A 12,159-nucleotide genomic window follows, 5' to 3' on the forward strand; every position below is an offset into this window, starting at 1 on the left:
TCTTTGCAAATGGCTCTAAATATAAAGCAAATAAAAAAGAGATAGAAGATGCCACTGTCAGACACAACTTGTCAGAGAGGAACCATCCCATTTTAATTTTTGCCTCTGATCTGATATTGTATTGAGGGAGTGCAACTACTTCCATTACTCTACTCATTAAAGTCCAGCTTACTCTGTCAAATTCTTTCTCTGCATCAAGACCAACATAATCCAGTGGTATTGTCATTATATTCAGCTTCCCTCTGGATCATCATTGTTCTATTAATGCTGCCAAATGCTTGCCTCTCCTTCACAAAACCACATTGATCCATATCTATCAATTATGGCAACACATTTGCCATTCTTTTAGCTATTATAGACATTAACACTTTATAAGCATGGCTTAAAATAAAAAAAAATTGGCTTATATGAAACTAGATCTGATGGGTCTTTGCCATCTTTAGGTATTACAGCAACTACTGCTTTCTTTCAGGATATTGCCGCTTTGCCTTTATTTAAAATACTGTTAATAAAAATCTTCCAGATGTGTATCACTTTCTTCCCTCCTAGCTTCCAAACTTCTACAGGAATACCATCTATTCTTGGAGATTTTATTGCATATTTATATGCCATCATAGGTTCATAGGTTCCTAGGTAGGTACTAGGTTATCTACCCTAGGGCATTTATAAGCCTAGCCAGAATGTATAGGCTTTCGCCTTTTTATCTGATCTCCTCCTATCTTAATTGTTAATTGTTGAGCCTCATCTACCACTATCCTTTGCTTACTTAAGTCTTCTATTACTATTTTCATTTGTGCTCTTTCTTGATTTCAGAATTAGTCTGGTTTATACAAATGTTAAAACATTTCTGAAGTATTTCTAATACCTCTACAGGATCTCTGGTTATTTTCACTGTTATAGGCTCCCTAAGTCTAGAAACATCCCTTTCTACTTCATGTTACCTATGTAATTGTGCTAAAAGACTACGTGCTTAGGAGTTGTTGTCAAAAACAGTTGTCTAACAGCAACCTTTCTAAATTCATGCACATTATCCAGATGTTCACTTAGTTTCACTTAAGCACTCTGCAGTTGTGCCTCTTCTTATTCTATGAGATTCCCCTTATTCTGCAATACTTATAGTTTTGTCAGCCCCTCTAAATAAGTCTTATTAATTCTTAACCAGATGCCTTTTTATTTTATTTCTACTCTATTTTTAAACTCCACTTTTATTTTATCCTACTCACTAGCTATAATTATTGAAGAAATGTCCTTCTTCTCTAATAACTCTTGAATAATTTCCACTACCCATTCCTTAAATTCCTCACATTTTAACAGATAGTTGTAAAAGCACCAGTATCTCATATTTACTTCATTACCCTGATTGTGTATCTTGGTTGACAAAAATATATATAAGTTTACTTTCCTCAGCCAGCAGGGAATCCCCAGCAGTGCTTTAGTTTTTGCAAGCCTGAAATCTTTTCTGCAAAAGACAAATGGACAGAAATTCACTGTGTCTTTAACTATCACTCAAGGAACAATTAACCAATGAAAACACATGTGAAATGTGCAGCCCAGATAATTTAATCTCCCACATAGGACAAAAACAGGCCCATCAAACTTCTTAAAACAGAAAACAAAATGGATGAAGTAAAACAGAAAGCAACTCTATTCCAGACAAACATATAGTTTATTTTCCTCAGAATGCAGGGAATCCTCAGCTGTACTTTAGTTTCTTCAAGCCTGAAATCTATTCAGTAAAAGACAAAGGAGCAGAAATTCACTATATCTTTAAGCATCACTCAAGAGATAATAAACCAATGAAAAAATATGTGAAATGTGCGGCCTAAATAATTGAAGTGTATCTCCCACATCAGACACAAACACGAGGCCCAACAGAATTTTTAAAACAGAAAACAAAATGGATAGGTACAACAGAAAGCTACTCTATCACAGACAAAAATATAGGTTTACTTCTCATAGCCATCAGGGAATCCCCAGCAGTGCTTTAGTTTCTGTAAGCATGAAATCTTTTCAGCAGAAAACAAACAGCCAGAAATTTGCTGTGTCTTTAACTATCACTCAAGGGGCAATTTACCAATGGAAAAAAAAAACATGTCATATTTGTAGTCTACATAATTTAAGTCTATCTCCCACATAGAACAAAAACACCAGGCCCAGCATATTTCTTAAAACAGGAAAGAAAATGGAAGAGATCACACAGAAAGCAGTTTGGGTTTAGGGATCAATTATACCCCTTTAATGCCAAGTTAGCATCATTTGGCCAGGATAAATTAATCATAATGTTAGAGTAGTCCAAGAGATATATAGGTTCTGTATAATATTTAATCTTAGCTCCTAGGAATATATCCGAAATGAAGAAATAATCCATTCTGGTCCGTGATTTGTAGCGCTGGGAGTAGTACATATATTTGGCCATATGTGTGTTGTTACACTGATAGAAGTGTGGGTCAAACAGACTAAAATCAGTTTTCAGGTCTGATATTGCTATAGAGGTCTGAGTGTTGTATGCTTTACTTTTAATTGTTCTATCCATCATGGGGTCTGCCAGTGAATTCCAATCACCCCCAATTATGTAATGGTAATTAGGAAAAAAAGATAGTATATTATATATTGACATATTAAAATATTGTTGCTTTGTACATGGACTATAAATATTCAGGAATAATATTGGGTTTTCTAGACTAGGGTTTTTAACTGTGAAGTAACAACATCTGAATGATACTGAAAGGTTTGTTCTTTAACTGAGTTTTTAATTATAATTTCCATCGCCTTACTATTTGTTTTATTGCTTGACAAAATAATTGGTTTTATCCATTTTTTCTCCATGTTTTGTGCCCAGTTCTCAGAAGTGATATGTGTTCCTGTATGAGTATTATTACTGCTTCTGCTTTATAAACTGTGTAGCAATAATTCCCTCTATTTTCTCCTGTATCCCTTTAATGTTCCATGTGTCAATTACACACATTTACTGTATATCTCTCTCACACACACACACATACACACACACACACACACACACACACATGTATATATATATATATATATATATATATATATATATATATTTTTTTTTTTTTTTTTCCTTTTTTTTACCTTTGTTTTATTTTCCTCCCCCTCATTATATAACTGATGTATGATTGTCCCCTTGGATTGATGTAATAGATTATTTAGACAGATTAGTAGGTAGGTACTCTTATAGCACTTAACTCTTCTAGCCCTATCCCTGTGCCTAACCACATATCCATTTTGTCTGGAAGAGATTTCTCGGTTATAAGAAAGAGGTTTCTTTTTATCATCAAAGACATGGGCTAGGTGATTTTTATTACTCCTAAACTTTAAGCTGTTAATAGATCTTCTATCACTAAAACCACAATTTATGTGAGCTAAGATGAGCATCCCCTTCTCTATAATTGCATCACGGCTCCCTTACAAAAAAAAAAAAAAACATAAAGCCACTATCATATATCACAAATCAAATTAACAGTTTAACTTTAACCTTGTTGACATTATCTAGCATCACCTCCAGTGACAGTCTTAATTGCAATAATTAAATCCTGTCAAGTCACATTGCACAAGATGCAAATCAAGGTAATATCAGTTTTAAGGGATGAAATAAACAGATTATACTTCTTCCCCTGTCTGGTAGTATTTTTATTACTTTTTTACAAAACATCACTTTGTATTAGACGTGCTCTAGTTAAGCTTAATGAAAAAAGTAATAACACCAAAACCATATAAGGTTCAAATGGATTACATTATTCTTTATCAAACTTATCAAAACATTCTTAATGCAACATTTTATACCTTTTTAGTAATAATTTACTGCCGAAGTTTCCAAGTTAACTATAAAGTTATCATGCACATTAATATTTGCATTTTATTGTCCTAATTAGTTTATAACATAGAACAAAGAAGCTAGCAACTCTAAACAAATAAGCTTGATGCAGCTCCTTTATTATTTGGATCTTTAAAATGGAAAAATAAATAATTAGCTTTTGTAAAGTAATATATCAGTAAAAATACATTTGGTTTATTTTTCTGGTGCCTTTTAATAGTGTTTCAGATCAATTTTAGGGACAGTTCATAAAACTGGGTTTTGAAAGTCCCACCCTTTCATTATCAGTCACGGTTTAATAATAAATGAAAGGGTTACTTTTTGCTTTGTTTGGGAACTATTTGTTTCCGAGAGACAGGTTTTCCTCAGTTTGTATACATTTCAAAGTTCTTGATCCCTCTTTTGGTTTTATTTTCACAGCTGGGTTGCTTACTGATGCACAATAACACCAACCTGTTTTGCAGCGACAGGAAGAACAGGCAGTGCTGGGATTAACTGTGACTGTACAGAGGTCAGGTTCCTTCAGTCGTTTACAGCAGTCCGACTACAAAAGGCTTGCATGTTCCAGCTTCTTACAAAAGAAAAGAAATCATTGTCCAGTTAGTGTTCTTTTTATCTATTTCGGGTTTATTTGCATTTTTTCCTTTGTTTGGGTTGTAGATGCTAAGGTTAATGCTTTATATCAGGCAGTTCACTGAAAGCCTTTAAAAACACTGATCTTGCTTCATTAAGGCCATCAGCCATGTACTTACAGTCCTTATGTTGAAAGGACAAAGTACTTGGATGCTGCATCTGAAATTTAATCTTTTTGGCAATTAGATAGGCACAGAATGGTGCAAGTTGTTGACTTTGTTGTTTGATAAGGTAGGTCTTGTGCAAATGTTATTTAGCTACCATTCCAACTAACATTTTTTTCCCTTATTGCTGCTAGAATTTAAATTTTAATGACATTTTGATAGTTTAAGAATTTAATGTAGATTTGTCTCAGTTTGTCAAGTATTTGGCATGAACGGATAGCCTGATGTGCTTTCCTGATTACCATCTTGTTAGTTTTAGGTGTATTTTCCAGAAGTCAACAAAATATTTGTTTTATTACTTCCATTAATTGTGAAAGTTCATTTCTTTCTGGGACACCTCTCATTAAAATATTATTTCTTCTACTTCTTGCTTCCAAATTGACATTTGAATCTCAAGGATGTATTTGGCATTTATTTCACTGACTTTTTGCAACTAGTCTATATTTATTTCATTTTCAGTAACTTTGACTTCTGTTGATTCTAATCAGGAGACTATTTCATTGATAGTATTTCCAAGAGTTGAAAGTTGGTTTGAAAAGTCTTAGATGGCCATTTGAAGAGGTTGAAGTGACAATTTTAGATCTTCCAGACCTGGGAGTTGTTACATTTTTATTTTGAATTTGATTTGAGGTTTTCCTGTTGTTTACCAGTTCTTGGTATTTTTACTATAGTTTCCTTCTCAGGAGTTGCCACTCCGAGTATTTTGTCTTGGCCATTTGTGCATCCATCACTTCTAGTTCACTTGACATGTTAGTGGATTCAGGCCCCTTGGTTCCACTTGTTGGTTCCTCTAGAAGGTTAAACTCAGGATTTTCTTTATCCTTTTTCAGTAGAATACCATAACTCTTTTCTTAAAACATATTATCTGAATTATAGTATAACTATTGCAAGTTACTTTCAATTTTATTTCATTGCCTTGAACCAGCTTATTTATACCCCCACCAGGGGCACAAATGTCCTGGACCTGATCATTACCAACATGGGACACAGATGCTCCACTATACAAGTCAGCTCCTCATTGGTCAGATCTGACCATAAGCTAATCACCCAAAGACATCCACATCCTGCCTCCACCCCCCACCAAGATAACCATCTTAAAAATTTTTCCAAGGCCAACTGCAAGCTTCTCAAGACTGAAGTGACAAACTTCACAACACTCATTTGCATGGAATGTGAAAGTGAGTACACAGAGTCTTTCATGAATGCATTGAATGAACACATACACTTGTGCATCCCAAATAGAACCGAGATGCTATCTTCCAGAAAAAGGAAGTCAATCTGGTGGTCCCTGGCCATAAACAAACTATACAACAGAAGAAAGAAACTCCTGGAAAAAAGAGTAAAAACCCAGGATTGGAAAAATTCCCTGGTCAGCATCAGTAAGAAGCTGAGATCCTTCATAAAATCCTCCAAAGCTAGTTACGAGAACAAAATTGCCACAGATTCTAAAGACAACCACAAGGCATTCTACAGTTATGTCAAGAATCTCAGTGGAAATACTCAAATTTGCTCTGAGTTACAGCACAATGGCACCAAATATACTGATCCAACTGATATTGCCAAAATTCTCGCAGATAGGTTCAGTGCCAGTTTCACCCCCTCTCACCCACCAAAGGGCCCATCTCAATACCAGAAGAATGCCAAGTTCTGGTAATCACGGCTGCACAGGTAAAAACTTCACTAGCCAAAGCCAAGAATACAGCATCCATGGAACCAGACAGCATCCAGGGCTGTGTCCTACATGAACTACAAAATGAACTGGTACTCCACCTATGTACCATGTTTACTCTTAGCCTCACCTCAGACTTTATGCCCACTGAATTGAATAGCGCACAGCTATGGTTATCCCACTCTATAAGTGGGGGTCCACCACGAACCCTGGTAACTAATGCCCCATCAGTCTGACGAGTCTGGTCTGTAAGGCCATGGAATGTATCACCATGGAACTCATAAACAGGGACATTGGAAACCTCCAGTCTCTGGACCCCACACAGTTTGGGTTTGTGAAAGGTAGCTCATGTCTCCTAAACCTGACTGACTTCTTTGAAATAGTCACTAGAGCTGTGGATGAGGGTAAGGTGGTTCACACAGCCTATCTGGACCTTGCCAAGGCCTTCGACACCATCCCCTACTCCGGAATCTTAGATAGACTCACTAAACTCGGCATTAATCCCTATGTCACTAGATGGGTTGCAAATTGACTCACTGACAGAACCCACATAGTCAAAGTAGCTGACTCCAAATCCAATACTAGACCTGTGACAAGTGGAGTACCACAAGGCTCAGTCCTAGGTCCACTTTTATTTGGCATCTACTTCTCTGACATTCAAGCCAACACTGAAGGCCTATGGCTAACAAAGTTCGCAGACAACTGCAAGCTGGGAGCCATTATCGAATCCCCAAAGAATGTGGACATTCTACAAAAGGGCCTCACTGATATTGATGCCTGGTGTCAGAGCCATGGCCACAAGCTGAATGCCAAAAAATGCATAGTCATCCCCTTTGGAAAAACAAGTGCCATTGAACTACCACATATGTGGTAGCCCACTTAACACCAAAAGTGTGATAAGAAACCTTGAGACAAAGGTGGACAGTGGTCTCTCCTTTGATAAACACAGCACCACAGTAGTCAGAAAATCTTCTACATGGCTCACCTAATTACAAAAGGCTTCTCATCTAGGAAAAAGGAGGTCATTGTTCCCTTCTACTCATCCCTTTTTAGACATATTATAGAATACAACGCCCCATTTGGTATGTACCTCATGATACATTTGCAACAGCTGTAAAGGCCAAAGAAATACCTCACAAAAAGGATCACTGGCATAAAACATCTATCCTATGCAGACCACCTCAAAAAACTCCAGCTCTACTCTGTTTCATATTGCCTACTCAAATGTGATCTCTGCCTAACATACAAGGCCATGCCAAACCCACAAATGTTAGATCTGCTCCACTTAAAGAAATCCCAATCCATCTGAGCACACTCTCCAGGGACCTAAACCTTGTTACCTCAATAAACAACACTTGCTGGAGGGCTAGGTTCCTGTCCCAGAGACTTCCCATACTCTGGAACAGACTGCCTATTCAGGTCAAGCAGAGCACCTCTTAGGCCCTCTTTAAGAAAAAATCTTGATGATTGGATGGGATATAGGAAATTTGCCATGGGGATCACTACGGTGGCTCTGTTTGACAGGGGTGCAGGAAAATAAACTTCTATAAGTGCCAATGACAGGGAATCCATATGGCTAGGCTTGTATAGGCCCTAGGGCCAATAGCCTAGTACCTACCTATGAACCTATGAACCTATGTAATTACAGGCTTTATGGCTATAATTCACTGTAGGTATTTTGGAGCCTTGTCATTAAGGTGCTCATAGGATGCCTACATTCTTGGATCTCCCCCACTTATTTTATTTTTTTCAATAGTGTTTTCATTGCAGGTTTTCAGATTATAAAGCAGTGTTAAAACAGGTAAACAGAATAAATGCAAAATGCAACTCAATGAGAGGAAATCTGTAAAGTCAAATAATTTCAAACTAGCAATATCAATGTGCCTCTCTTTATATATTTATTCTTCAAGCATGTAATGCTATGGATGTTTGTGTGTTACTAACTTGTTTATTGGTCATGACTATTAATAGGTTATGTATGCATTTTAAACCTTCCTGCTATTATAACAAAAAAGGAAACAAACATAGTTGTCCTCATTCCCAAGACCTGATATGGAAGCCCAGGGCACTTTGGAGTTTATAACAACTATGCCTCCAAACAGTAGGCTGCACTGGAGGTGACGTGATAAAACCGCAACTATGTCCTAGGAATTCCTGGCTTGGGTGACTGACAGAACAGCAGAAATGGATGGGTGTAGCCATTTCATGGGGATGGGCAGTCTCACGGGCATCTACAGTATTAACTCCTGGTGGAGGTTGGGGATACCACATGGTAAGCATGCCTAAAGAAAAGATGAGGGTGGAGACATTGGCTGAGCTACTACGGAGGTGGGGTGATATGCTGCAAGTTTGCATTGAATATCTGCCTCTCTAACATACCTTGGGACCACATGGGGGAGTAGGCCCCCCTGTACAGAAGTTCAGATGTGTCAAATCCACTGTGTTCCATGATCAGCCTCAGTATGCTGAATTAAGTCAGGGGGAGATGCAAGGACGTGAGCTGGTAGCCCAGTGTGGACAGGTGTCAGACTGTTGAGCCAATAAAATGAAGGATGGGAAGTAGAGCAAAAAACAGTGCAAGAAAAAAAAGTGAATGTGTAAGCATAAAAACACCCTGACTTGTAAAGACTTATTTGTATTTTGATTTATATTACTCAAGTCCAGCTCTGGTTATTGATAATATATTTTCTTATTCTTTTTTTCTCAGGACAGGTGCACAATATGTCTGTGTGTGATACATATTCTTTCCATGGCTTTACATATAACACTAGTGAGACTTATGGGTCTGTAGTTTCCAGGGTCTGTAGATGGCCCACCTTTGTGTAGAGGGTTGACTGTTGCTGTTCTCCATTTGAAGCACAAAGGCTGTTTGCTAAATTTAAATAGTAATTCCAGAGGTCCTGATACATCATGTTTCATGCTATGTAGAAGGCATCCTGGGATGCGCGCGCACACACACACACACACACACACACACACACACACACACACACACACACACACACACACACACACACACACACACACACAGATAGACACACTTTATCTATAAAAAAGGTATCACAACTGATCTAAAACACAAATGGCTAAATCATATTTGATAAAAAGGTATGTAAGGTTATAGAAAATGACTGCAGATACAATTTTGACCATAGAAATTACAAAGGAAATTAATATTGATCAATATTTGTAATTGGTAATGCTCACTGTTATGTTGTATCTCTATCTCTAGAAGTACTGTATGTTTTTTTTTTTTTGTGCCTGCAGTGATTTACTGTGTGAGGAATTTTCTCTTTTCTCCATTGCTGTGCAACTGTAGAGTTAGTATATTTAATTAAAGTGGGTGTGGGCAGAGCTGGGGAGCTTGCCTGCCAACAAATAGAAGAAGTTTTGGAGAAAAGTTTGCTGTATATGGCATGTGCTACATCAACCACAAGCTGCTGAAACTAAATCAGTTGACACATCAGTTGACATGCACCAAGCATAAACAAACCTCAGTGTATGCAGAACTAAAAAAAAAATAAAATAAAAAGTGTTTCTACAGAGGGCAAGCACCCATATATCCTCACACTACTGCTAATAATATAGACCAACTCCGGGATTCATGAAGCGTGCACCAGGTGCAGGTGTAGCGTAGGCAGAATAACACCAAATATGGCCGTCAAGCGATTCAGGTACGATCCAAAACCATGTGCACTACCGGCGTACACCAGAACTGCGCAGCTCTCGGCATAGGTATGCCAATCACCCCATGCGCAGTGTCGCACCATGCAAATGAAGGCAGATAGTGATTCATGAAGTGGTGCAGGTGTAGAGTAAGCCCACAGAAATGTAAACCAAAAAACACGGTTTACATTTTCCCAAACAGAACATCAGAGCTATGGAAGCGGACCAGACTCATGTATTACAAAGTTAACATATGCCAATGGTGAAATACACAGCCAATGGCATAAGAAAAGATGCACAACACCTAAAAAACAACATTTAATGTCATGTCCACAGTAACGCACAGTACAACCGTAGGGCATGTGTGCACAAACTGGAACATAAAGAAATTATATAAAAATGTCATAAAATCGCAATGTAATACAAATCAGGTTTACACCATAATACATGATGGTAGGCATGGAACACCACAACCAAGGTGCAAGGGTTGCTAAGGGCCTGCGACAGTGTTCAGCGCAGTAACTATGAATTAGTAGTCAATGCCATGCAAATGAGGCAGATAATACTGAATCGCAAATGTCCCGCCGGATGAAGGTTGTACCATACGGCGCAGCGCTATAACACCGAGGAGTGGCTAAGAGGAGATACATGACATCAGCAGAGGGGTGTGCCACTGTAGCAATAAGCACATTGGAGCAATGCAAATCTGGCCTGGCCATTACTAAGCAAAGCTGCAGGACAGGGGTGGGGAGGAAGGTATAGAATTGTTCAGCTGAGAGCACACATGGTGCCCAAAAGCGCATGTGTACGGGGATGAAAATGTGCCCAAAACCCATTAAGCAGATGCACGCACTGTGAACAATAGCACAAACAGGAAGGTCAGGGGAAGAAAAGAAGGAAATGCCAAAGTAGGGTAATTGGAGTACTAATGAGCAATCAACACCAATCAACTCACGGCGGCCAATCGACGGCAGCTGACAAGTCTGCTCTCAGAAACCTGCAAAACAGGATAGGGGAGGCATTGGAATGCAAAGAAAGGAGGGGAGGCATTGGATTGCAAAGATAAGAGATCTGTCATAGCAGAGCAAAGCAAACCGACAGTAGACCGGCAATAGCACACATTACGCAAGATTCGCCAGGTCTAGGAAAGTACAAATGAAAGCAGGCTGCTGGATGCATGCCAGAAAATGGTAGGTGGAACGTGCAGAAATGTAAAGGGAAAGTCAAGAGGTAATCCACGGCAGCCATATGTAATTCAACACCAAAGGCACCACAATAGTAGTTCCGGTAGTAAAACACATAAGATACCCTGTAGCTACTATCGTACATACACACCCTAGGAAATCATTGGTGTTCACAGCACAATAGTATAAAGAGTGAAAGCACCCTACACACACCTGTCTATTCCCGAACACTGCACCATAGGTGTAAACACACGGGGAACTTTTAAAATGTACATGTTGGGAGCTGCCATAGCTGTGATTCATCAGCATGTGTTAGAGACTGACGGTGTTACGGAGGATGATGCCGACAACCACCACAGGCCCCGGAGGAGAAGAAGAGTGTTCAGACCAAGGGTAACCTACCAGGGGCCACATGATCTGGAGATAGTAGAGTGTTACAGGGTGGGCAGGGACATCTTACAGCAAATAGTGGAGCTGTGCCGGTCACACCTGGAAACCAGAAACAACAGAGGGGAACCCATCCCAGTGGACACGAAGGTATGTGTAAGCTTGCGAATACTAGCAAGAGGTACCTTTCAAAGGCCAACTGGAGATATAATGGGGATCTCACAGGCATCAGCATCCAGGGTACTGTACCAGTTCCTGGATGCCATGTTACCACATGCCAATGAGCATATATACTTCCCCTGAACTCAGGAGGAGTTGGCCAGCAATATGCGTCACTTCCACCATGTGGCACACTACCCAGAGGTACTGGGTGCGATAGACTACACGCACATACAAATCAAGTCACCACCCAGTGAGCATGGTAGGCACTACATAAACCGCAAGGAATTCCACTCCATCAACTGCCAGGTTATGTGCAATGCCCAGGGCATTGTCATGGATGTGTGTGCTGGCAGCCCTGGAAGCTACCATGACTCCCATATCTCGCATGCCTCACAGCTGTATCAGGTATTTGTCAGGGGGGACATCCCACATGGCCACCTTGTGGGGGATGCTGGCGAT

This window comes from Protopterus annectens, chromosome 5.part0 (assembly GCF_019279795.1).
Source record: "Protopterus annectens isolate FY-2018-M chromosome 5.part0, PAN1.0, whole genome shotgun sequence".
In the NCBI taxonomy this organism is placed as follows: Eukaryota; Metazoa; Chordata; order Ceratodontiformes; family Protopteridae; genus Protopterus; species Protopterus annectens.